Genomic DNA, 22,206 nt, shown 5'->3' with positions numbered 1-22,206 from the left:
CTAAGCGCTTGGGAAGTACAAGTTGGAAACATATAGAGACAGTCCCTACCCAACAGTGGGCTCGCAGTCTAAAAACTGGAAGTGAGGGTGGGATATCGCCCCCACAACCTAAAAAAACCTGCTTGATTGACAGCCCAAGCCGGGAATAGAGAAGGTGTCCATCGTCCCCGTGCCAATTAAATTAGGTACGGAGGACGGGAGAGGGCAGAGATTGGATAAACTGAGGCTGGAAGCTGGACTGGCCTAGGGGCACACACAGGTGATAAATATCTGTCGCCTCTGAGTGTGACCTTTGGGTGCAGAACACCGAGACATGCAGCAGCAGGAGGAGGAGGAGGAGTCACTCCAGCAGCAGCAGCAGCAGTCCACGTGTCTTTCTTTCTCTGCCCAAAAGGCCAGATGCCCGCTCTGCCACCAGAACCGACTCACTGAGGGCAAGGCCGCAGGATAGGTGAGTGTCTTGCCCAATGTTCATGGGTGGTACCCAGGTGCCCTGCTGTGGATGGGGAACATAAGTGGATTCCTCCCACATGATGAGAACTAGCTAGCCACCCACCACGTGCGCAGGGAATGGAATGAATTAATACTAATAATAATGATGATGATGGCACTTATTAAGTGCTTACTATATGCAAAGCACTGTTCCAAGCGCTGGGGAGGTTACAAGGGGATCAGATTGTCCCACGGGGGACTCACAGTCCTAATCCCCATTTTACAGGTGAAGGGACTGAGGCCCAGCTAATAAGTCAATCAATCAATCGTATTTATTGAGTGCTTACTGTGTGCAGAGCACTGTACTAAGCACTTGGGAAGTACAAGTTGGAAACATATAGAGACAGTCCCTACCCAACAGTGGGCTCACAGTCTAAAAGGCGGAGGCAGAGAACAAAACCAAACATACTGCCCAAAAGTCACACAGCTGACAATTGGTGGAGTTGGGATTTGAACCCGTGACCACTGACTCCAAAGCCCGTGCTCTTTCCACTGAGCCATGCTGGATTTTTCCCATGTGGGAAAGTAAGTGGATTCGTCCCGAGTGGTAAGTGCACATGGGTGAGAGCTCGCCGCCTCACCCACTCGCGATTAACGTATAATAATAAGAATGATAGCATTTATTAAGCGTTTACTATGTGCAAAGCACTGTTCTAAGCTCTGGATTGTGTTCCTCCCGTTAGGGAAGCTCGAATATTGCTAATTGATTATATTCCTCCTGAAAGGGAAGCTCAATCCATTGCGCCTAAACAACTAAATAATTCAGTTCGCCTCAAGGAATAAATTTTATATAAAACTCAGGTTTTCCATCCCCGGCCTCTCTCGCCTCTCCGATTACTGAACGAACCGGACGACGGGTGACACTTAATGCCTGCTTGAAACTTCTTTCCCCTGTCATGGGCTTTGCTGATCCTGTGTTAGTACTGATTCTGATATTTCATACAGGAAAAACATGGAGGAAGGGTCTTAAAAGCATTATTTTGTACGTCAAATAATTATTTTCTTTAAAAAATACCCACTTCAGATAGGATCTGTAGGCATGGAGTATCTTTTATTATTTTAGCAATGGGGGAAATAGTAAGTGAATAGGCCCAAAATACTGATTCCTTTTGGAGAACAGAAGTACATTTTGAACTTTTTTGATTTATATGAGGAGTTTTACAGAACTGTTACTAGGCCAGAAATTTATCCTAAGAAAAGCTGTTTTTAAATTTTCTGACTTCCTGAAATGAAAATTTAAATTCACATTTTTAAAGTTTATGCTTAAAAGCCACAGCCATGGTAACCAGAATTACCTTCAATGCCTCATCTTGCTGCACGGTTATAAGTTCCATTTAACTATGACGGCTGAATGGTTAGAGCAGCTGTGGTTGAGTGGTTGGCGCTCCACCTCGTATATTATTACAGAAATTGCCCACTCCAATTCTGACTGCACATTTTTTATTGGGTGCACTCCATTGCCCTCACTGACACATGTTCAGTACATGAAAGCTGAATGAAGAGTGTAGTCATTTCTTCACCCTGCCTTTTTGGATGGAATTTGTTCTCCAGGAAGCAAGAAAAATTCCACCTCATTTGCTTGCTGCAAATTTGAGGTGGATGCTTTGAAAATGGAAAAGTACCTAGTAGTGTACTCATCTAATTCTCCCTACAGCTCCTTGCCTTGGGTGCTGTGGGAGTGTGAGAGGCAGATGTTGTTGCTTTCATTTTTCGAGTTAGGAGAAAGAGCCTCCCAATGGCAATTAGTCACCATATCGAACAGTCTAGACTGTAAACTTGTTATGGGCAAGGAACGTGTCTGCTAATTCTGTCGTATTGTACTCTCCCAAGTGCTCTGCACAGAGTAAGTGTTCAGTAAATATGATTGATAAATACCACATTTAGAGGGTTTTTTTTCCCCTCTATACAGTAAGCGCTTTGTGGGGAGGGAATGTCTGTTAGTTAAATTGTACCCTCTCAAGTCCTTAGAGTGTTTGGCACATAGTAAGTGCTTAACAGAAGCAGCGTGTCTCAGTGGAAAGAGCACGGGCTTTGGAGTCAGAGGTCATGGGTTCAAATCCCAGCTCCGCCAATTGTCAGCTGTGTGACTTTGGGCAAGTCACTTAACTTCTCTGGGCCTCAGTTCCTTCATCTGTAAAATGGGGATTAAGACTGTGAGCCCCCCGTGGGACAGCCTGATCACCTTGTAACCTCCCCAGCACTTGGAACAGTGTTTTGCACATAGTAAGTGCTTAATAAATGCCATTATTATTATTATTATTAAATACCATTATTATTATTGTTATGTCCAGTAAATATGATTGACTGTGTTTAGTCACATTGTCTTTTAAGCGACAGAGCCACTGTATGTTTTTAGTACATTTTAATTTAAATGCAAGAGATGCAAGGTTGGTTGCTTGGCATTTGGCACATGGGAAGTGGCAAGAGAGTTTCAAGGAAGCCTGGGTGAAGGGTGGAGATAGAAATCAAGTTGCAGAGCTCCCAAAAGCTTCTTCAGGTTGGCAAACAGTGGGCTGGATGAGCTAGCCTCTAACTCCTGGGCTCCTATCTAGCATTCATCCCTCCAGCCTGTAAAATCTGCTCAGCTGCTGCTACAGCTGGTGTGAACCCATGTGACAGGTGCTGAGCGGCTGTTTGTGGAAGCAAGGGCTGCCAGAGAATAGCTCAAGGCCCTCACTAGATGGAAAGTGTTGAATTACTGAGTTAAGTGAATTTCTGGAAGCTCTGCATGTTTAAAGCCAGGGCAGAAAACTGGAGAAAGTGATCATTGTCCCCTGCTGCTTTGTTGATTTTTTTTTTTTTTTCTTGCAACGTGTAATGACTGGTGACTTTCGATTCTGCCTCCTCATGTTGTGACCCTCAAAACCTTTCCTCCAAGAGGGTTATCCCAATTTTAATTGTCATATAGCTGGTTCTGCTGCTAGCCCAGTGTACATAGCACAGTGCTTGGCACACAGTAAGCACTTAAATATCACAATTACCATTAAAAATGAGCAACCCCATTTCTGATTGCTAGATTCTAGGTTGATTGGCCTTTAGTATAATGGAGATACATTAGTCGCCTCTTTAGCGAGTAGTAGCATGTATTTGTGCAAATACAAAATAATTTATAAATGTGTGATGAAGGTTTGGCGGACCTTGCTTCCATGACAGGCCAGCCTTATAATTCAAGCGTATGGTGATTAATAATAATAATGATAATGATGATGGCATTTATTAAGCACTTATTATGTGCAAAGCACTGTTCTAAGCATTGGAGAGGTTACAAGGCAATCAGGTTGTCCCACGGGGGGCTCACAGTCTTCATCCCCATTTTACAGATGAGGTAACTGAGGCCAGAGAAGTTAAGTGACTTGCCCAAAGTCACACAGCTGACAGTTGGTGGAGCAGGATTTGAACCCATGACCCCTGACTCCAAAGCCCATGCTCTTTCCACTGAGCCACGCTGCTTCTCATTACTAATTACTAATGCTTAGACTTTAGACTTTTGCAAAGTAATGACTTGATTCTTTGGCAGTCATTTGAAATGTCTTGTTTTTTAATGCCAGTTTGTCAGATATTTATGTAATTACAGTAGCAAGTTTATCATTCTTAGTAGAAGGAGGGGTGGGAGGAGCGTATGAGAAGGAGAGGTGTTTTTTTTTTTAATTTTAGAAGGTGAGTGACCTCTCATTCATATAAAGCTATCACCAGGGGCGTCCAGTACTGTTGTACATGTTAAACCTTGAATGCAAATGCCTTCTTCAATGACCCTTAGTATAATTTCACACTCACAAGACAGTATCCTCAGAAGTTGATTATACAGTTATATTACTTTTCTAAGAAGCAATATAATGAAGGGAAGATCCTTGAGTCCGAGGGAAATTTTATAGGCACACTAGGGAAAACTTATGCCTGCCCAGCCTGCATCTTTCCTCCTGTATTTTTCTGGATATCAATTAGTGGGGAAACAAAGAATTCATTTTCCTCCCTCATTTAACTAATCCCAGCTCTGCCACTTGTCTGTAGTGTGACCTTGGGGAAGTCACTAAACTTCTCTGTGCTTCAGTTAATTTATCTATAAAGTGGGGATGAAATGCCTATTCTCCCTCCTACTTAGACTATGAGTTCCTTTTGGGACTGGGCCTGTGTCTGACCTAATTATTATCTCGTATCTACTCCAGCACTTACTACAGTGCGTGGCACATAGTACCAATATTATTAACGTCATCATCATGGACAATGGAAGTTGTTAAGCAAATGCAGCTTTTCTGAGATATTCATCATGACTCACAGACCACTCCATGACAGAATGGTGAGTTGAGTCCTGGCCGAAGGTGGGAAGCAAGGTTGGGACATGGGTCAGGCCCTGTTCTAGCTGTTCTGTGCAGCCTTGCACAAGGGTGCTTATAAGAGATGTGCAAACTGGGTCAGAAAATGGATCCAATCCGGAGGGAAACTCTTCCACCTTAACACGATGAGCTCAAGAAGCTTGAGGAGGGAATTGAGGAATGCAAGTTGCAGATGACTATTCTGTAGACTGAAGTCTTTGCTACCTATGTCAGCGAGCTATCTTTCAGACCTGGCAGTCAGAGGATGTGGTATTTAATCCTGGCTCTGCCACGTGGGACCTTGGGCAAGTTTTGTTTTCTTTATGGTATTTGTTAGGTGCTTACTATGTGTCCAAAACTGTTCTAAGCACTGGTGAAGTTTATCTGGTTGGACACAGTCTCTGTCCCACATGGAGCTCACAGTCTACGTTGGTGGAAAGAGTATTTTTTTTTTTATAGATGAGGTAACTGAGGCACAGGGAGCTGAGAGTAGAATCCAAGTTCTCTGAACCCTTGGCCCTTGCTGTTTCCACTAGGACATGCTGTCTTAACTTCTCTGTGCCTCAGTTCCCTCACCTGTAAAATGGGGTGCAGACTGTGAGCGCCAAGTGGGACACAGACTGTGTCTGAACTGATTATCTTATATCTACCCTAGTGCTTAGGGAAGTGCCCTGAAAATAGAAAGGACTAAACAGATACCGTTTAAAAAAAAAGGCCCAGGTGATTCTTCAGGCAGAAAACCTCAGCCCTGACACTTTAGCCCAAGCAGTAAAATTGGGATTAGAACCCAAATCTTCTAGTTCCCAGAACAGTGCTTCTTCCACTTGGTTGACAGCAAATTTGCCTCTTTGCTTCTTAACTACTGAATGCTTCTCTCTTACCAAAACTCTCACACTTGCTTTCTGGTGGAAGTCTCTCTCATTTAGGTTCATGGAATGAGATTAATTCTTCTTGAAATTGGGTGCTTCACTAGTTTAGCATTTTCCTTGATAGGATGTACAAAAAACTGCAGGTTCCCAATCCCAATTTTGGGGACTAACAGCAGTAGAATTTTGTTCTCTTTTAGAAATCTTGGTAGGATTCTTAATCAGCCAGTCAGCACTTATTAAATACTATACTATGCGCCAAACACTCTGTTAAACTCTGGGGTAGATAGAACTAGAACAGATCAAACTCAATCTCCGGACTATATAAGTTCAACGTCTGAAGTGAAGTATGTTTATCTTTCAGTCTCGCTTTAGGAAAAAAAGTATTCCCACAGACACTTCCTCAGTGGATGATAAGAGTCTTAATAGCATGCCATTCAATTAACACTCATTAAAGAATAAGTAACTTTCCAGAGAGTCTGCTGGGAAGGTTAGAGGCTCCCTGCTGCAGTTAGCTGTAGATGTAAATTAAAATTGATCTGTTAAGAAGAAGCATGAAGATGACTGCAAATAATAGCCGGGCATGACTCAGGGCTAGTTGTCGATGTCTAAAGCAGCAGAGAATGTTTCAAAATAAAGGCATTTAGAGTTTTGTCCTGGTTTATGGAATCTTGTTTCCTGAATGTTCTTTCAAGTTTAACCCCTCCTTTCAGGTTGATTGTCCAGTGAGACTCCCCATTTAGAGTGGAAGCCCCTCATCACTCAATCAGTGGTATTTGAGTGCTGCTTAATGTGTGCAGAGCACTATACTTGGCATTTTGGAGAGTATTCATGAATGAATGAGTACCATACAACAGAGTTGGTAGACCTGTTTCCTGCCCACAAGGAGCTCACAATCTAAACTGACACATTCGGTTGTGGGCAGGGACTATGTCATTTCATCATTGTGTACCTCCCAAGCGCCGAGTACATAGTTCATTGCACCAAGTGGGAACTCAATAAATGTCACTGCCACTAGGAGAGAAAAGCATTTTAATAAATTTAGGTTATTCTGCCTGAGCCCATTATATGGTCAGTTTTTACTGTATGAAACTTTCATTGAGGAATCTCCATTAAAGTAGTGTTTCTAGCAGAACGTTTGTATTTGATCCTGGGGTGAGATGATTCTTAGGAATTCTGACTTACAAGCGGTCAAATAAAACGGCTTGGGGAAACTTCTGATAGAGGTAAAGGCCAGGAATCCCTACTAGAATTTCCTTTAAGATGTGGCCCTGGGTTGTTGTGGATAACGGTTGTGTTTAGAGCTTGTAGAAATGAAAATTTGGGAGCCCAACTTGGCCCAGTCTAGCCCAGAGGTGAGTTACACAGAGGCCCCAAGTGCAATGTCCAAATTTATTTTTTCCTGTTTGTTTTTTTATGTTGTGTATTTTTCTCTTTTGGTTGAAACAGCTTTATCTCGACCCTGCTTCGGTATGATGGATAGAAAGAAGAGAAGTTGGTGAGTTGAAGGAACAATAGACAATGATCTGAGATCTCTCTTTTGCATCATAAATTTAGTTATTTATATTATTGTCTGTCTCCCCCTCTAGACTGTAAACCTGATGTGGGCAGAGAATGTGTCAGTTTATTGTTATATTATACTCTCCCAAGCGATTGGTACAGTGCTTTGCACACAGTAAGGGCTCAATAATATTGAATAAATGAATGAATGAATCATACTTAATCGTTCAGGGCCCATCATCTCGTAGGGTAGTTTGGATGATTTTCTTGTTCCGTTGCTCATCTGTCACTTTCCTGTAAAATCACTTATTCTTATGAAATCTCCCTATTGTTCATTCTCGGCAGCACATCATATCATTTGGGAGAGCTTCCTCTGGGATGTTTACAAAAGCAATAAAACCGGAATGATTTGGTAGGGAGTCTATCACCTGTCTACTTGTTTTGTTGTCTGTCACCCCTTCTAGATTGTGAGGCCATTGTTGGGTAGGGACCATGTCTATATGAGAATCAGAGTGGCTCAGTGGAAAGAGCCCGGGCTTGGGATTCAGAGGTCATGAGTTCAAATCCCGGCTCCGCCGCTTGTCAGCTGCGTGACTTTGGGCAAGTCACCTAACTTCTCTGTGCCTCAGTTACCTCATCTGTAAAATGGGGATTAAGACTGTGAGCCCCACGTGGGACAACCTGATCACCTTGTATTCATTCATTCATTCAATCGTATTTATTGAGTGCTTACTGTGTGCAGAGCACTGTACTAAGCACTTGGGAGGTACAAGTTGGCAACATATAGAAATGGTCCCTACCCAACAACAGACTCACAGTTTAGAAGACTTCCCAGCACTTGGCGCTATCCTCCCCAGCGCTTAGAACAGTGCTTTGTACATAGTAAGTGCTTAGCAAATGCCATTATTATTATTATTATTATTATATCTTGCCAATTTGTACTTCCCAAGCAGTTAGTACTGTGCCCTGCACACAGTAAGCGCTCAATAAATGCAGTTGAATGGAATGAATGAATAGGGAGGCAACATGGCTTAGGAGAAAGAGCATGGGACTGGGATTCAGGAGATCTGGGTTCTAGTTAGTTTGCTGTTGCCTGCTGTGTGGTTTTGGGAAAGTCACTTAACTTTTCTGTGCCATAGTTTCCTCATCCATGCAATGGTGATAAAGTACCTGTTCTTTCCTCCCTTTGGACTGTGAGGGGAAAAATACTGTTCAAGCTTATTTTATATCAACTCCACTACCAAGCACATAGCCTATATTAATATCTATCCCACCTTCACTCCTGCTTTCCTTCAGTAGTAGTGGTAACAGTATATATTAAGTGCTAATGTGCAAAGTGCTGTAGTAAGAACTGGGAAAGATTGCATAATTGGGAATTAGGCATGGTTGCTGTCCCTCATGGGGGCTGACAATCTGAAAACACAAATGGAGGAGAAGGGACTGGAATGATTAATCAATCCTATTTATTGAAGACATACTGTATGCAGAGCATGGTAATAATAATAATATTGGTATTTGTTAAGCACTTACTATGTGCCAAGCACTGTACTAAGCACTTGAGGGAGGACAATTCAGAAGAGTTGGTAGACACATTCCCCGCCTACAGTGAACTTACAGTATGGAGGGGAGACAGACATTAATATAAAAATATAATTTATAAATATGTACATTATAATGATGAAACATTAAAATGGGCCCGGTTTCCTCTCTCTCTCCCCGGCATCAGAGTTCTTGCAAGTTATTTATGTCTGTCATTATCAATCTGGTCCAAATGGCCTCGTAAACTTAGCACCATTTTATCCCACACTTTATCTGTGGCCTGTGTGCTATGAAAAAGATTTCCCTCAGGAAAGGCTGAAACTCAGAATTCACAGAGCTTCTTAGTTATCTCCATTTTCACCTGGGGATGTACCATATACTGCAGAATCATTAATTGGCCTCACTGATTCTGTAGCTAGCTTTCTGTTCATGACTAGTTGGAGAACCTATAAATATTCTTCAAGAACAGAATATCAACGTATTTTCTCGGGTCGGTGGGAATCCAAGCCCCTGATAATAACCTAAATAATTTTTTCCAGTCCAGTGTCACCTTTCTTTCTCCTAAACCTCCAGACCCTAACTCTGAGGCTCAGATTTTGGCATGTGGTAAGCTCTACTTACCGACATGTAGAAGGAGCATTTGATGAAGACTGCACCATTTTTTCTAATAAGGTTCAATGAACCTGCACAAACATTCATTTTGTCTCTCACTGGGGATAGATATTTAAAGTTAATCACTGGCCTGTGTGTTTCATTTGTCATGATGAGCAGGAGATTTAAATATGAAGCAGAACTTAGCCTAAGTGTTGCTTCTGCTGAGATATTTGTGATCTGGGCTAAATTTATCCTAGCTTTCCTGTTGTGCCAGATACATTTTGACTTTGAACTTTCAGAAATAAAAATATCTCCTTGTGTTTGTGTAATTGGCAACCTACTGAGTTTGAGGTAGAGAGAAGAGGAAAGGAGTCTTGGCAAGAGAGACCCTGAAGCAAATATTGTGTTTCTATAGAAGAGTGGCATTTGAAGGTCTTGGCTGGCTAAATATTTTGGGTAACCTATCTAACACTCCATTTGAATGGCCAAGACTGGAGTATTCCCCATCGACTTGAATCAAAGAAGGCAAAGTATCTGGGAATAACTTCATAATCATATGACCTTTCACCCTTTGTCTAGCACAAGGTACTGTTGATTGCTCCTAGATTACTGCTGCTCCGAGGAATAGGGCAAGCAAGAGAGCTGGTTCTTGACATTCCAAATTTGCCTTGAGCGGCAAATGAACACCAACAAATTGTGGGGCACATTATGGGTGAAAAAAGTGCACTTAAAAGTGGAAAAAAGTAGATGGGGATCCTATGGTACATCAGTGCTATGCTGCGCTGCCTGGAAGGTCTTTTATAGTAATAATAATAATAATGGTATTTGTTAGGCGCTTACTATGAGCTAAGCACTGGGGTAGATACAAGGTGATCGGGTTGTCCCACGTGGGGCTTACAGTCTTAATCCCCATTTTACAGATGAGGTAACTGAGGCACAGAGCAGTTAAGTGATTTGCCCAAGGTCACACAGCAGACAAGTGGCGAAGTGGGGATTAGAACCCACAACCTCTGACTCCTAAGTCCCGGCTCCTTAGCTTTTCCGGCCACTCCGTAACAAAAGATACACTGTTTTCTGGGTATTACTCTCACTTCTGGAATTCTACTGTTGCTGCCACTGCAGATGTAACCAAGGCTCTCCTCTAATGTTTTATATTATGGAGCAGAGGGTCTCATTTCAAAATGGGGGAATCTGTGTTAGGTTTCTGTCTCCCACACTTCCATAGGCTTGAGACTTAGTATGGTGCTCTGCACACAGTAAGCGCTCAATAAATACGATTGAATGAATGAATTGAGGATCTTTCCACTGGTCGTCATCATCAAAGGTATTTATTGAATGCTTACTGTGTGCAAAGCACTGTAGTACGCGGTTGGGTGAGTAGTGTACACCACAGTTGGTAGAATTGTTCCCTGCTCATAAGGACCTTCAAGTCTAGAGGGTCCTCCTGAGGTGATGTAAAGAACAATGACTGCCTGATGACCCTTGGAGACTGGGATTTGGGCTAGACACTTTGGACACTGCCTCTTCCAACCAAAGGGCCTTTTTACACGATCCCTTCTGATATAGAGCCCAAAACATAGGTGTCCTCTTTGACACTTCCATCAACCATCCTTTAACCCTCACATCCACTAAATCCTGCTAGTTCTGTCTTTACAATATTTCTCAGATCTGATGACCTTTGTTCAAGCTCTCATTTCCTCATGAGATTGCTGGACTCCCTGCTTCCAGACTCTTCTTTATTCCATGTAGCCTTATTCTCTGAAGCCTGGATCATCTTCTTAGAACATTGTTCCATTCTTCAAAATGTCCATTGGCCTCCAACTTACCTCTGCATCAAGCCAAAACTCAAGACCACTGGCTTTAAGGTTCTCCACTAGTTCTTTCTTATCTATGCTTTTCACCTGTTATTCCACAACCTGCACTCCATGCTTCTCCCAAACAAACTGTCCATCCTTTTCCCCTCTCCTGCCTAATTCATTCATTTAATCATATTCAACTCTGCCACCTGGAACCTGCTTCTCCATTAAATAAATGAGAAGCAGTGTGATCTGGTGGAAAAAGCACATACCTGACAGTCAGCAGAACCCCAGCTGTGTGACTTAAGCAAGTCATTTAACTTCTCTGTGCCTCAGTTTCTTCATCTGTAAAAGGGGATTAAATTCCTGTTCTCCATCCCCCTTAAGACTGTGATCCCTGTGTGGAAAGGGTCTATATCCAACCAGATTTGTCCTGTATCTACCTTGGTGCTTGGCACAGGATTCACACTTAACAAATACAATTATTATTATTATTATTAATTATTATCATTATTGCTGCCAGACCACAGCAGCTCCCTCTTCAAAGCCCTCTTGAAATCTCATTTCTTCCAGGAGGAATTCCCTGTTTAATTTTCTCCTTCTAAGGTCTTAGTCTCCTAACTACTGCCTCAGCCCTTGTAAACACTGTTGTTGTAGTTTACTATTTAAGTGTTTTCCACTAAATCGTTTTTATCCTATCTTGTTATAAACAATTGAATCTTTTTTTCTTCCTGTCAATTTATTTTTTGTTTGTCTTCCCCATTAGATTGGACTCCCATTGGGATAGTGATCCTATTTTTCCCTCTATTGTTGTCTCAAGTGCTTACTACAGTGCTTTGCACATAGGAGAGGCCTAATAAATACTGGACTCTAAACTCCCCTGTAGACTATAAACCTCTTTAGGGCAGGGATTTCATGTACCAACTTTGTTGTATTATACTTTCCCAAATGCTTATCCAGTGCTCTGCACACAGTAAGCACTCAGTAATGCTATTAATTGGTTGATTGATTGAATCAGAATTACTTGGATTTAAATAGTGGGGCCGAAAAGAATCCCCTTGGTAGACAGCGGGGACCTGGTGGTCTAAAGTGCAGAGAGAATGTTTTCCAGTTATAAACTGCCTTCATGCAATCAATGGTATTTATTGAGCACTTACTGTGTGCAAGGAACTACACTAAGTGCTTGGGAGAGTACAATATAACAGTTGACAGATGTGTTCTTTGCTCACGATGTTTACAGTCTGGAGTCGTGAGTTTACTCAGCAGCTACAGCTCACTGGTGCCATTAAACTTCCCAAGCGCTTAGTACAGTGCTCTGCATACAGTAAGCACTCAATAAATATGATTGAATGAATTAAACTCCACAGAGACAGGGATAGCAATTTGCTGACTAACTCTGCTTTCCCTCTGTCTGCATTCTCTCACACTTGGGTTCCTCCTGCTCTGTGCCACCCTCACGCTGCACCTTCCTTGCCCTGGTTTGGCAGAGACCCACTTAAATCTCATGAACCCCTCTATTTGGCCTTGCCCCTAATTAGTATCCTATTGATATAGCCCCTGATCCACTCAGTATTTAGTCTCCTGCCCATTTTTTTTTTTTATTGACCAGTGGCTGGCTTGTCTGAATCCACTCCCCCTACCCAGTTGAGAAGAAGCAATATTTTCTAGGTTTTCACTCCTCCGTCTCTGAGATTAATGGGATATGGGAAATCAAATGTGACCCAGAAAATGAAATGAAAGCAATAGATAAATGAATACACTGAGCTATGCATGAAGGATGCCAAAGCAATCTAAAGTAGACCAGAGAGACTTAATACGTTTCTAATTTCACTTCCCACACAGTCTACCTCAGGCCTTCAAAAGAAAATAAAGTTGCAGAGGATATTTATTTGTAATTTCTCAAACCAAGCAACTAAAGAGAATTGCTGAGAAGGCTTAAAACTCTGGCACAGAACGAACTTGCCATTCCCCTGGGGCCTTCTCTGAGTGCGAAAGTGCAGAACGTCAAGTGTCTTTGCAATATCCTGCCCGGAGCCACGGGTTTAGTTAACACTGTGGATGTGTAGCAACCTAACCTAAATCAGACTAAGGCCAAATTAAAACAAGCGCCTTGAGCTCCTCCCTCCTGCTGATTCTCACATGCCTGGCTCACTCTGCTGTCTATGATTATTATTTTTATTTCCTTTCTTCTTGATCCTTTCAATCCATGATCCTCATTAAAGAGCCCCTCAGTTCTAATTTCTAGCTATAGGTATTTTCCCCTCCCATAACCATCATATTTAGAGATTACCTCTAGAGTTCCCTCTAAGGGGATTAGTTGAGTTACTGGTTGTCCAGGTAAGGAGTAGCCTCCCCGAAGAACACAGTCCCAACCGAAGAGGGCTTGTGGCTAGAAGGAGTCATATTCTCCAGGCTTGGTATTCTCTTCATGTGAGGGGCCAGATAGATGGAATTTTCTCTGCATCTCTTTTGTGGGTAAAAGCAGTGGTGATGTAGCTTAGAAAAAGAATTAAAAGTTTGAAGGGATAATACCAACCTATTCACATCCACCAGTGTTTCTGTATATATCAACTTGCATATTCTTCTAGTTGAGCATTTACTTATTTACCTATCTTCTCTTTTCCTTTATGTTCTATCTGTAAATTGTTTTTGGGGTCTTTCTCTCCTGGGAAAGGTCCTCAGCAGCAGGGATCACGTCCTCCAACTCGTATTTAAAACACTAATGTGGACCAACAATCCATACGAGGCTGAATGTAGGTAGGGTAGACTGAAGATATGAGAGGCAAGAAGATATTCATTCATTCAATCATTTGTTGAGTGCTTACTGTGTGCAAAGCACTGTATTATGCCTCTCATATCATGAAATTCAGGGTTTCATGCCAATGGGTTGTATAATATCCCCCCGGTCCTGTACTGTGAACTCCTTGAGGACAAAAATCATGCCTACTAACTCTACTGTACAATCCCAAGCACCTCGCATGGTGCTTTGCTCCAAGGGTGTATTCACTATGATTGGCAATCTTTGGATTATGTTTTAGTTCCGCCTCAGTTGCACCTACTCTAAAATGAGGTTGGAACTTCTGTTCTTCTTTCCGAGAAGACTGTTGTTTTGGTCCCAATATATGCTGCCTTGTCACTAAAAATCTATCGATAGTGTCATTTTAATTAGATTCTCTAAGAGCTTTCCACAATTCCCTGTAGAATTTACAAGCCTAAATTGTTTCATTACAAGAGGAAATTCGAGCACTTCATAGTTGTCTTTCTCCAAATAATTAGCTTCCGTTGAGCCGGTGACAGCAATTGAGCTTTATGTTCTGGATATTATAATTTTAAGTAATTGAATGGAGGTCGATAATCTGCAAGGAACTGCTTTTATTTGGTGAGCTAATGGCTAGCAGATTCTTCACTTGCTTAATTTTAAGTCTTAAAGTATCTGGAAGATGCTCTTTTCTTTAATTACTCCAGAGCAGAAACACACACAGTAGTGTGTCCTGGGCCTTAGTTTTCTTAGTGCCATGTTAACTTTAAAACGTGCTTTGGTGTTGGGTGTTTATTGGAGCGCATGTTTATGTTTTCTCATCTGCATGATGGGCATGACTCATTTCATCTAGTCCACAGAAAAGCAATCAGTCATATTTATTGTTTACTGTGTGCAGAGCACTGAACTAAGCACTTGGGAGAATACAAAATAACAGTTGGTAGACATGTGCAATGGCATTCAGGTGGAGAATGGATGTCATATCTCATTCTGACTACATTGTTGAAGAGATTTTATTGCTGTCTTGGAAACCATCAAATTAATCTCAGAATCCTGTTTGTTCAAAAGAGCCATAGGAAATGAGAGATACCTTTTCTGCTATTGTTTGAATTGGAGACGCAAAGATAAATCATTCCAAAAAAAGCTCAACTTTTAGAAAATAAAACAGAATACTTAAATCTCTTTACTAATGCAATTTAAATAAAACATTAAGTGCAAACTTCAGAAATATTTTCACAGTCACTTCTACTGACAGGATATAAAACCAAAGTTTTATTTTTGTGACACTAGTTTTAAAATTCAGCCTTTTGCTGATGGCATTTTAAGTTGAATTGTTTCTAGCTGATCTCTCCTTTTCAGGTGATTGTGCCTGATCTGATGATTCTTGTTTTTATCCCAGTGCTTAATTCATTGCTTGGCACATAGTAAGTGCTTGTAAGCTCATTATGGCAGGGAACGTGTCTGCTAATTCTGTGGTACTCTCCCAAGTGCTTAGTACAGTGTCCTACAGATATTAAGTGCTCAGTAAATACCAATGATCGATTGATTACTTAACAAATACCACAGCTTTTGTTACTTAGAGAGAAGAGGTCTTCTCTGATATAAATGCTAATAAGTGCTAATGCAAAAAATGGAATGAAATCATTATACATAGTATTTATTGAAGACTGTGTGAGTTGTTCAGAGAGTTCAATATAAGCAAGTTACTCAATTCCTGCCCTTATGGTGCTTACAATATAATAGAAGAAACCAGCAAAAAGCATATTTACAAATAGAGCCGGAGGCCGACGGCAATTTAGCTAAATATCCAGAGTGTGGTAAGGTGAATTAACTGAACAAGTAAGTAGAGTATGTGAATCTGTGTAAATGTGAGTGCTAAGCGTGGGGGCTGTGAGTTCATAATTTTTAATTAACCATGGTATTAAACACGAGATGCCAAGAACTCGGGTAGATACAAATAATCTGATTGGACACAGTCACTTTCACAATGAGCATTCACAATCTAAGAGGTAGGGAGAGTAGGTAGTTTATCCCCATTATACAGATAAGGAAATGGAGACAAAGATGAAGTGATCTGTCCCAAGGCCAGGCAGCCTACTCAGGTGTTAAGGAAGGGGTTTGATGGGGGGCAGGAAGAGGGAGAGAGAGAATGAGAATGAATATACGTGCCAAAGAGGGGCTGTATGTACAAAACTCATTTATCATACGGGTAGCCTGAGGTGGTGGAAATTTAATCAGTGAATTGGTAAAAGAGATCAGCTTGTGACCTACCCACTGGAAAGTAAGTCCCCTTCCCAGCAGAAGGATATAGTAAAACCATTTTAGGACACATCATCCTCTCTCCATCCCATCCAGGCCCAGTTAACTTTGCTGTAGATATGCACAGGAAACTGTGGTGGGCCTTCAATTCAAGACTTAAAGGCTTTTCCCCTTTTTAAGGAAGCATGGGGAGTCACCAGATGTGCTGTGAAATACCAGAAAGCAGAGCCCGACTGCTAACCCTGCCTGAAGATGGCCATTTCTTTTGACAGTCAAAGCACCAGCCAGAAGCTGCCACTAATGAATTGGATTTACACTGTGAGGTTTTAAAACTGTAAAACCAAATTTGATTAGCGAACAAGAATGGCTTAGTCGTTCAGATGCTGAGCTTTCTGTATTCTTGGCTTGGAATCTGGTAGAAAGAATTACTGAAAACCAGACCAGCATAAACATGCAGATAAATAAAAAAGAAATGCATAAAAGCTTTTTAAAGGCAAGAATGTGTTAACTTTTCAAGTGATTTTTTTTAAGGTGGGTGCATTTGATGGAGTTTAAATGATGACTCCAAAATGAGTAGGTAAGGATTTTAAAAAGAGGGACCTAAATGAGCAAAAGGGAGTAACAGCATGACACTTTTTTAATTACAGTGGTTGGATTACATTCCCTGGGAGAATAATGATACAAAGCGAAGATTTATCTTAAATGAACACCTACTCTCTAGTCAACAACAAATTGTTTCCTGTTGGTGCCTTAATGTGTTTGAACTCATTACAATGACTAAATATGCATGATGAAACTGATGTGGGAGGGAAAGTGGAGGAGAAGCAGCCTCAGCTGGATTTTAAAATCAGCTAAGCATCCTCCTTTGTCTAAAATATCCCAAAGATGCCCAAAATTCTCTTTTGTGATTCTCTAGGCTTTGAATAATAATAATAATAATAATTGTGGTATTTAACATCTATGTGAGAAGCAGCATGGTTTAGTGGAAAGAGCCTGGGCTTGGGAGTCAGAGGTCACGGGTTCTAATCCCGACTCCGCCACTTGTCAGCTCCGTGACTTTGGGCAAGTCACTTAACTTCTCTGGGCCTCACTGACCTTATCTATAAAATGGGGATGAAGACTGTGAGCCCCACGTGGGACAACCAGAGGACCTTGTATCTACCCCAGCACTTAGAACAGTGCTTGACACATAGTAAACGCTTAACAAATACCATTATTATTATTATTATTATGAACACGAGGCTAAAGACAAGATAATCAGATCAGATCTCTTCCTCCCTTCAAAGCCCTACTGAGAGCTCACCTCCTCCAGGAGGCCTTCCCAGACTGAGCCCCTCCTTCCTCTCCCCCTCCTCCCCCTCCCCATCCCACCTCCCTTACCTCCTTCCCCTCCCCATAGCACCTGTATATATGTTTGTATGCATTTATTACTCTATTTTATTTGTACATATTTATTCTATTTATTTTGTTAATATGTTTTGTTGTCTGTTTCCCCCTTCTAGACTGTGAGCCCACTGTTGGGTAGGGATCATCTCTGTATGTTGCCCACTTGTACTTCCCAAGCACTTAGTACAGTACTCTGCACACAGTAAGCGCTCAATAAATACAACTGAATGAATTAATGAATCTAACACAGTCCCTCTCCAACATGACGTTCATGGTCCAAGAGAGAAGGAAAGGATAGTTAATTCCCAGTTAACGGATGAGCACAGAAACATTAAGTGATGTGACCAATATCACACCCAGCAGGTTGAGCTAAGATTAAAACTCAGGTCTTCTGACTCCTAGTCCTTTGCTCTTTCCACTAGACCACATTGCTTTTATGTATTTATAGTTAGCATAGACATGGACTAATGAACAGGCTTTTTGTGTCAGTTCGTACCCACCTGCAAACAATCTTTCTTCCCCCCCCCCCCCCCCCCCCCCCGCCCCCAAAACCACTGATGAATAATCTCTGCAGCCAGGCTCACATCAGTGACCTGAGAGCTTGATTTTTTTCACTATCATAGGCTGTCCTGACTCTCTCTAGCTCTTGTGGGTGGGGTAAGCTGCCTCTTCTATGTGTCACAGGACGACGTGTGGGCCTTGAGAAGAAGCTGGGGAGACAACAATGGAGAAGAGTTTTTCCAGCAAGTTTACAGAGCACTTCAATCTTCTACACATCTATTCTCAATTTGCAGCTTAGTATTTATTCATATGCGGTCCATTTCCTTGAAACTTCCAAGATCTAGTGACTATTCCTTTACAACCTGAGTAAAATCCATTTTCCCTCCCTCTGGACTAATTCCCTCACCTCGACATTGTTCTTCTGTTGAATCCTTAAGTTGTGAACATCCGTGACTTGAGAATTTTAAGCCTGCCATGTGGATTCCTGTCCCAAATGCAGTTTGTTCCAAATCATCTCATCATATCTGCCAATCCCTTTCCAGTTTCTGTGTATGAGGCTGTTCTAGCCTTTATCTGAAGGGCTCCCTTCTCCCTCCTCCAGTACCCACACTCTTCCTGTAATAATGATAATAATATTAAAAATTGTGGTATTAAGTGCTTTCTAAGTGCCAGGCACTGTTCTAAGCTCTGGGGTAGATACAAGATAATCAGGTTGGACACAGTTTCTGTCCCACTCATGGCTCACAGCCTTAATCCCCATTTTGCAGCTGAGGGAACTGAGGCCCAGAGAAGCTAAGTGATTTGGCCATGGTCACACAGCAGACCAGTGGCAGAACCAGAATTAGAACTGAGGCTCTGTGATGTTCTCGGACTCCCAGGCCTGTGTTCTTTCCACCTAGGCCATGTGGTTTCTCATTTCTGCCATCTCTCTCCTTTATCTGTTTGGTTTCCATTGACCTGAGTCTCTCCCACTTCATCTCCAAGTTACCTCCAATTTCTGACAACTTTTCTCACATTCCACTTATTCCATGTAAATTTGCACACCTTGAAATAGTTCTCTTTCACTCCCCTTTGAAAACTCTATTTCCCTAACCTAAATACCATCCAAACACGTATTAGCTAACGCTGTTCAGGTGGCAAGTGATGTATCCAAATTAAACAGTAGGAGTCTGTAGGAAAGGACCAGGTCTCCCTGGGGTGGGAAAACTCAGTTCCAAACCTTAGCTTTTGTCCAAAAGCAGGAATACTGGATTCAGAAATAACTATTACACCTTGGACTAGTCACCTAATCTACTTTTATCAGTCACAATATTCCCAGGGGAAGTACTAGGTTTATTCATTCAATCGTATTGAGCGCTTACTGTGTGCAGAGCACTGTACTAAGCGCTTGTTTCTTCTTACCTCACCTGATGCTCCAAGAAGCTTTTTTGGCTCCTAGGAAAGATGCATGGTCTATGTTATGAGTTATTTTGTTTTTCACTCGTACGTTACTAGTTTTTAGCTCCATAATGTTGAGGAGAGAGTTTTTTCTTCTTCTGAAATACATTAAATCTATCTTGAAAGGGTTAGACTGCTTAAAAAATACAAACTATCACATAATGTCCCTTGAGAGGTAAGAGAGAATCTAAGAGCTGAGTCAAGCAGAATGGGAAAGCTTTGCAAAGGAAAGGACAAAGTTAAAGTAGGAGAACTTGAGCTGTAGCAGTTACATTGCCAGACTTAAAATAAACAAGACAGAAAACAATGTGCATGAAAACAGAGGATTACAATATTTGCATTTACACTACTGCAGTTAAGGTAAAAAAACAAAATATGTCCCAAAATTTAAGGGGAGCAACCACCTTTCCTTTTCCCCCCTCCCCTTGAAAAATCAATCTGGGACTCAGCAGTCAGAAAATATGGATTGCCAAGCTTGTTTTGGGGGAGTGACTGAATGCTGTTTCATACTCTGAAATAAGGGCTTTGACATAGGCAAATGGATTTCATCAAATGGTTTTTGCTCTAGTACGAGACCTTTTGAACATTTAGCCCAGAACAAAGCCACAGAGGATTCTAGCAGGCAAACCTGATTAGAGGAAGATAAATGAATATCGCCAGAGCCAAGGGAAAGGGCATAGGAATTGCTCAGGAATTGCTTTACTCTTCTTGCTTGCTAAAATGGATGTCAGGTTTGAATACAAGTGTCAGAGGATTGTTCGTAAGAATTATTTTACCTTCCGAATGGCCCATATTCATGTGTCTTGTCTTATGCTGTCGACTTGTCTCCGACCCATAGCGATGCCATTGACACATCTCTCCCAAAATGCCTTACCTCCACCTGCAATCATTCTGGCAGTGTATCCGTCAAGTTTTCTTGGTTAAAAATATGTAAGTGGTTTACCATTTCCTTCTTCTGTTTCCGCCCTCTACTCCTCTACTCTTTCCCATGCCGCTGCTTCCCAGCACAGATGAGTTGACTTGTAGCGGATTGCCTTTCTCTCGCTAGCCACTATCCAAGCTAGGAATGAAATGGGTAGGCCTCTGCTTGACCCTCCCTCCCATAGTCGAGACTGGTAATAATAATAATTTTGGTATTTGTTAAGCGCTTACTATGTGCAAAGCACTGTTCTAAGCACTGGGAAAGATACAACGTGATCAGGTTGTCCCATGTGGGGCTCACAATATTAATCCCCATATGACAGATGAGGTAACTGAGGCACAGAGTACCGGAAACTTTCCAGGTGCAATCCTGAAGGGGGATAGTCCCTGTTCTAAATGGGGCTCAGTACCAATCCCCATTTTACAAGTAACTGAGGGAACTGAGGCTCAGAGAAATGAAGCGACTTGCCCAAGGCCACCCAGCAGATGAGTAGCAGTTGCAGGATTAGAACCCATGACCTTCTGTCTCCCAGGCCTGTGTTCTAGCCAATACACCTGTACATAAGTGCTTTGGGTCTGAAGGTGGAGCGAAAGTGCAAGGATCCACATGTAGAGCACTTAGTACAGTGCTCTGCACACAGTAAACCTCAAAAAACATTCATTCATTGAATCGTATTTATTGAGTGCTTACTGTGTGCAGAGCACCGTACTAAGCGCTTGGGAAGTACAAGTTGGCAACAAGTTGGCAAAAAATATGATTGGTAACTTTTCTTCAGTCTGTTTAGGCTAACAGTTAGCACATCATACTTTGTACACAGTAAGTGCTCAATAAATACAATTGAATGCACATCAGCCGCTTCCTGATGTACTTGGTAAATGTGGGAAAAATTAGTTCTTATACAAGTCTTTATTATCTCTCTATTGCATAGCTTGAAAGAGTCCTTTAGGCTGTTTCATTTCAGAACCGTTACTTAAAATAATTTTGTATTCCTTTGTCATTGATGTCAATTTACCCCAGTTTGTAAATGGTACCCCAATGAATTTATCTGGAAAATAAATACTCATCCTGTGTTTAATCCTTCTCTGTCCCCTCTTCCTTTCTTACACAGACTAGCTCCTTTGGCAAACAACAGACATGCGTTCCCTGGTTCTGATTGTTGGGTAGGGACCGTCTCTATATGTTGCCAACTTGTACTTCCCAAGCACTTAGTACAGTGATCTGCACACAATAAGTGCTCAATAAATGCAGTTGAATGAATTAATGAATCTATTACACATGAGGTAGGGGAAAGCAATAGGTATAAAATTTGAGAAGGTAGGCAACAGGCTTTGGTTGCTACCTCATGAGCACTAATCACAACCTAGCCTACTTACGTTACAGAATTTTTTCTTTGAAGTGCTCCTGATGCTGTTAATTCTCAAAAGTTTATTTTAAAAAAACCCACTCCAATGAGAAATTGAATTTCAGCAATGTAAGCCTTTAAAGTCTCTTAGGCAATTTTACAAGATTGTAAAGAAGCTAAAAGCCTCTAATTCCAATAGGTAGCAGACCTCTGGAGATCGGTATTACTAACGTGACAAACTGCTTTATTCCATGGTCTCCTATGTCCACTAAAAATCTGCTTCCCTCTGTCTATGCCTGAAATCTATAAAGAGTGACTTATACTTGCTAAAGGTTGTTATTTTAAAGGCCATTTCCCTAGAGTCCTGCTTAGTAACAGGGTTGCTCACCCACTAATTTTTCACCCAACAGCTTTAATTGTTTTTTGTTTTGTTTTAATGGTATTTGTTAAGGGCTTACTATGCGCCAGCCACTGTTCTACATGCTGGGGTAGTAGTAGTAGTAG

General features: G+C 41.6%; 1 long non-coding RNA gene across 1 annotated transcript; it reads left to right on the top strand.

Annotated features, from left to right (window-relative positions):
• The first annotated feature begins 400 nt into the window (after positions 1-400).
• LOC119948704 lies at positions 401-18,524 on the top strand. The gene is made up of 3 exons (XR_005457040.1): positions 401-451; positions 7,118-7,166; positions 18,185-18,524. It is a non-coding gene; the product is annotated as an uncharacterized LOC119948704 (long non-coding RNA).
• Positions 18,525-22,206: the final 3,682 nt, after the last annotated feature.

This window comes from Tachyglossus aculeatus, chromosome X3, assembly GCF_015852505.1.
Source record: "Tachyglossus aculeatus isolate mTacAcu1 chromosome X3, mTacAcu1.pri, whole genome shotgun sequence".
In the NCBI taxonomy this organism is placed as follows: Eukaryota; Metazoa; Chordata; class Mammalia; order Monotremata; family Tachyglossidae; genus Tachyglossus; species Tachyglossus aculeatus.
Note: the sequence above shows the minus strand (reverse complement) of the source record. Positions and strands in the feature narration are given on the sequence as shown.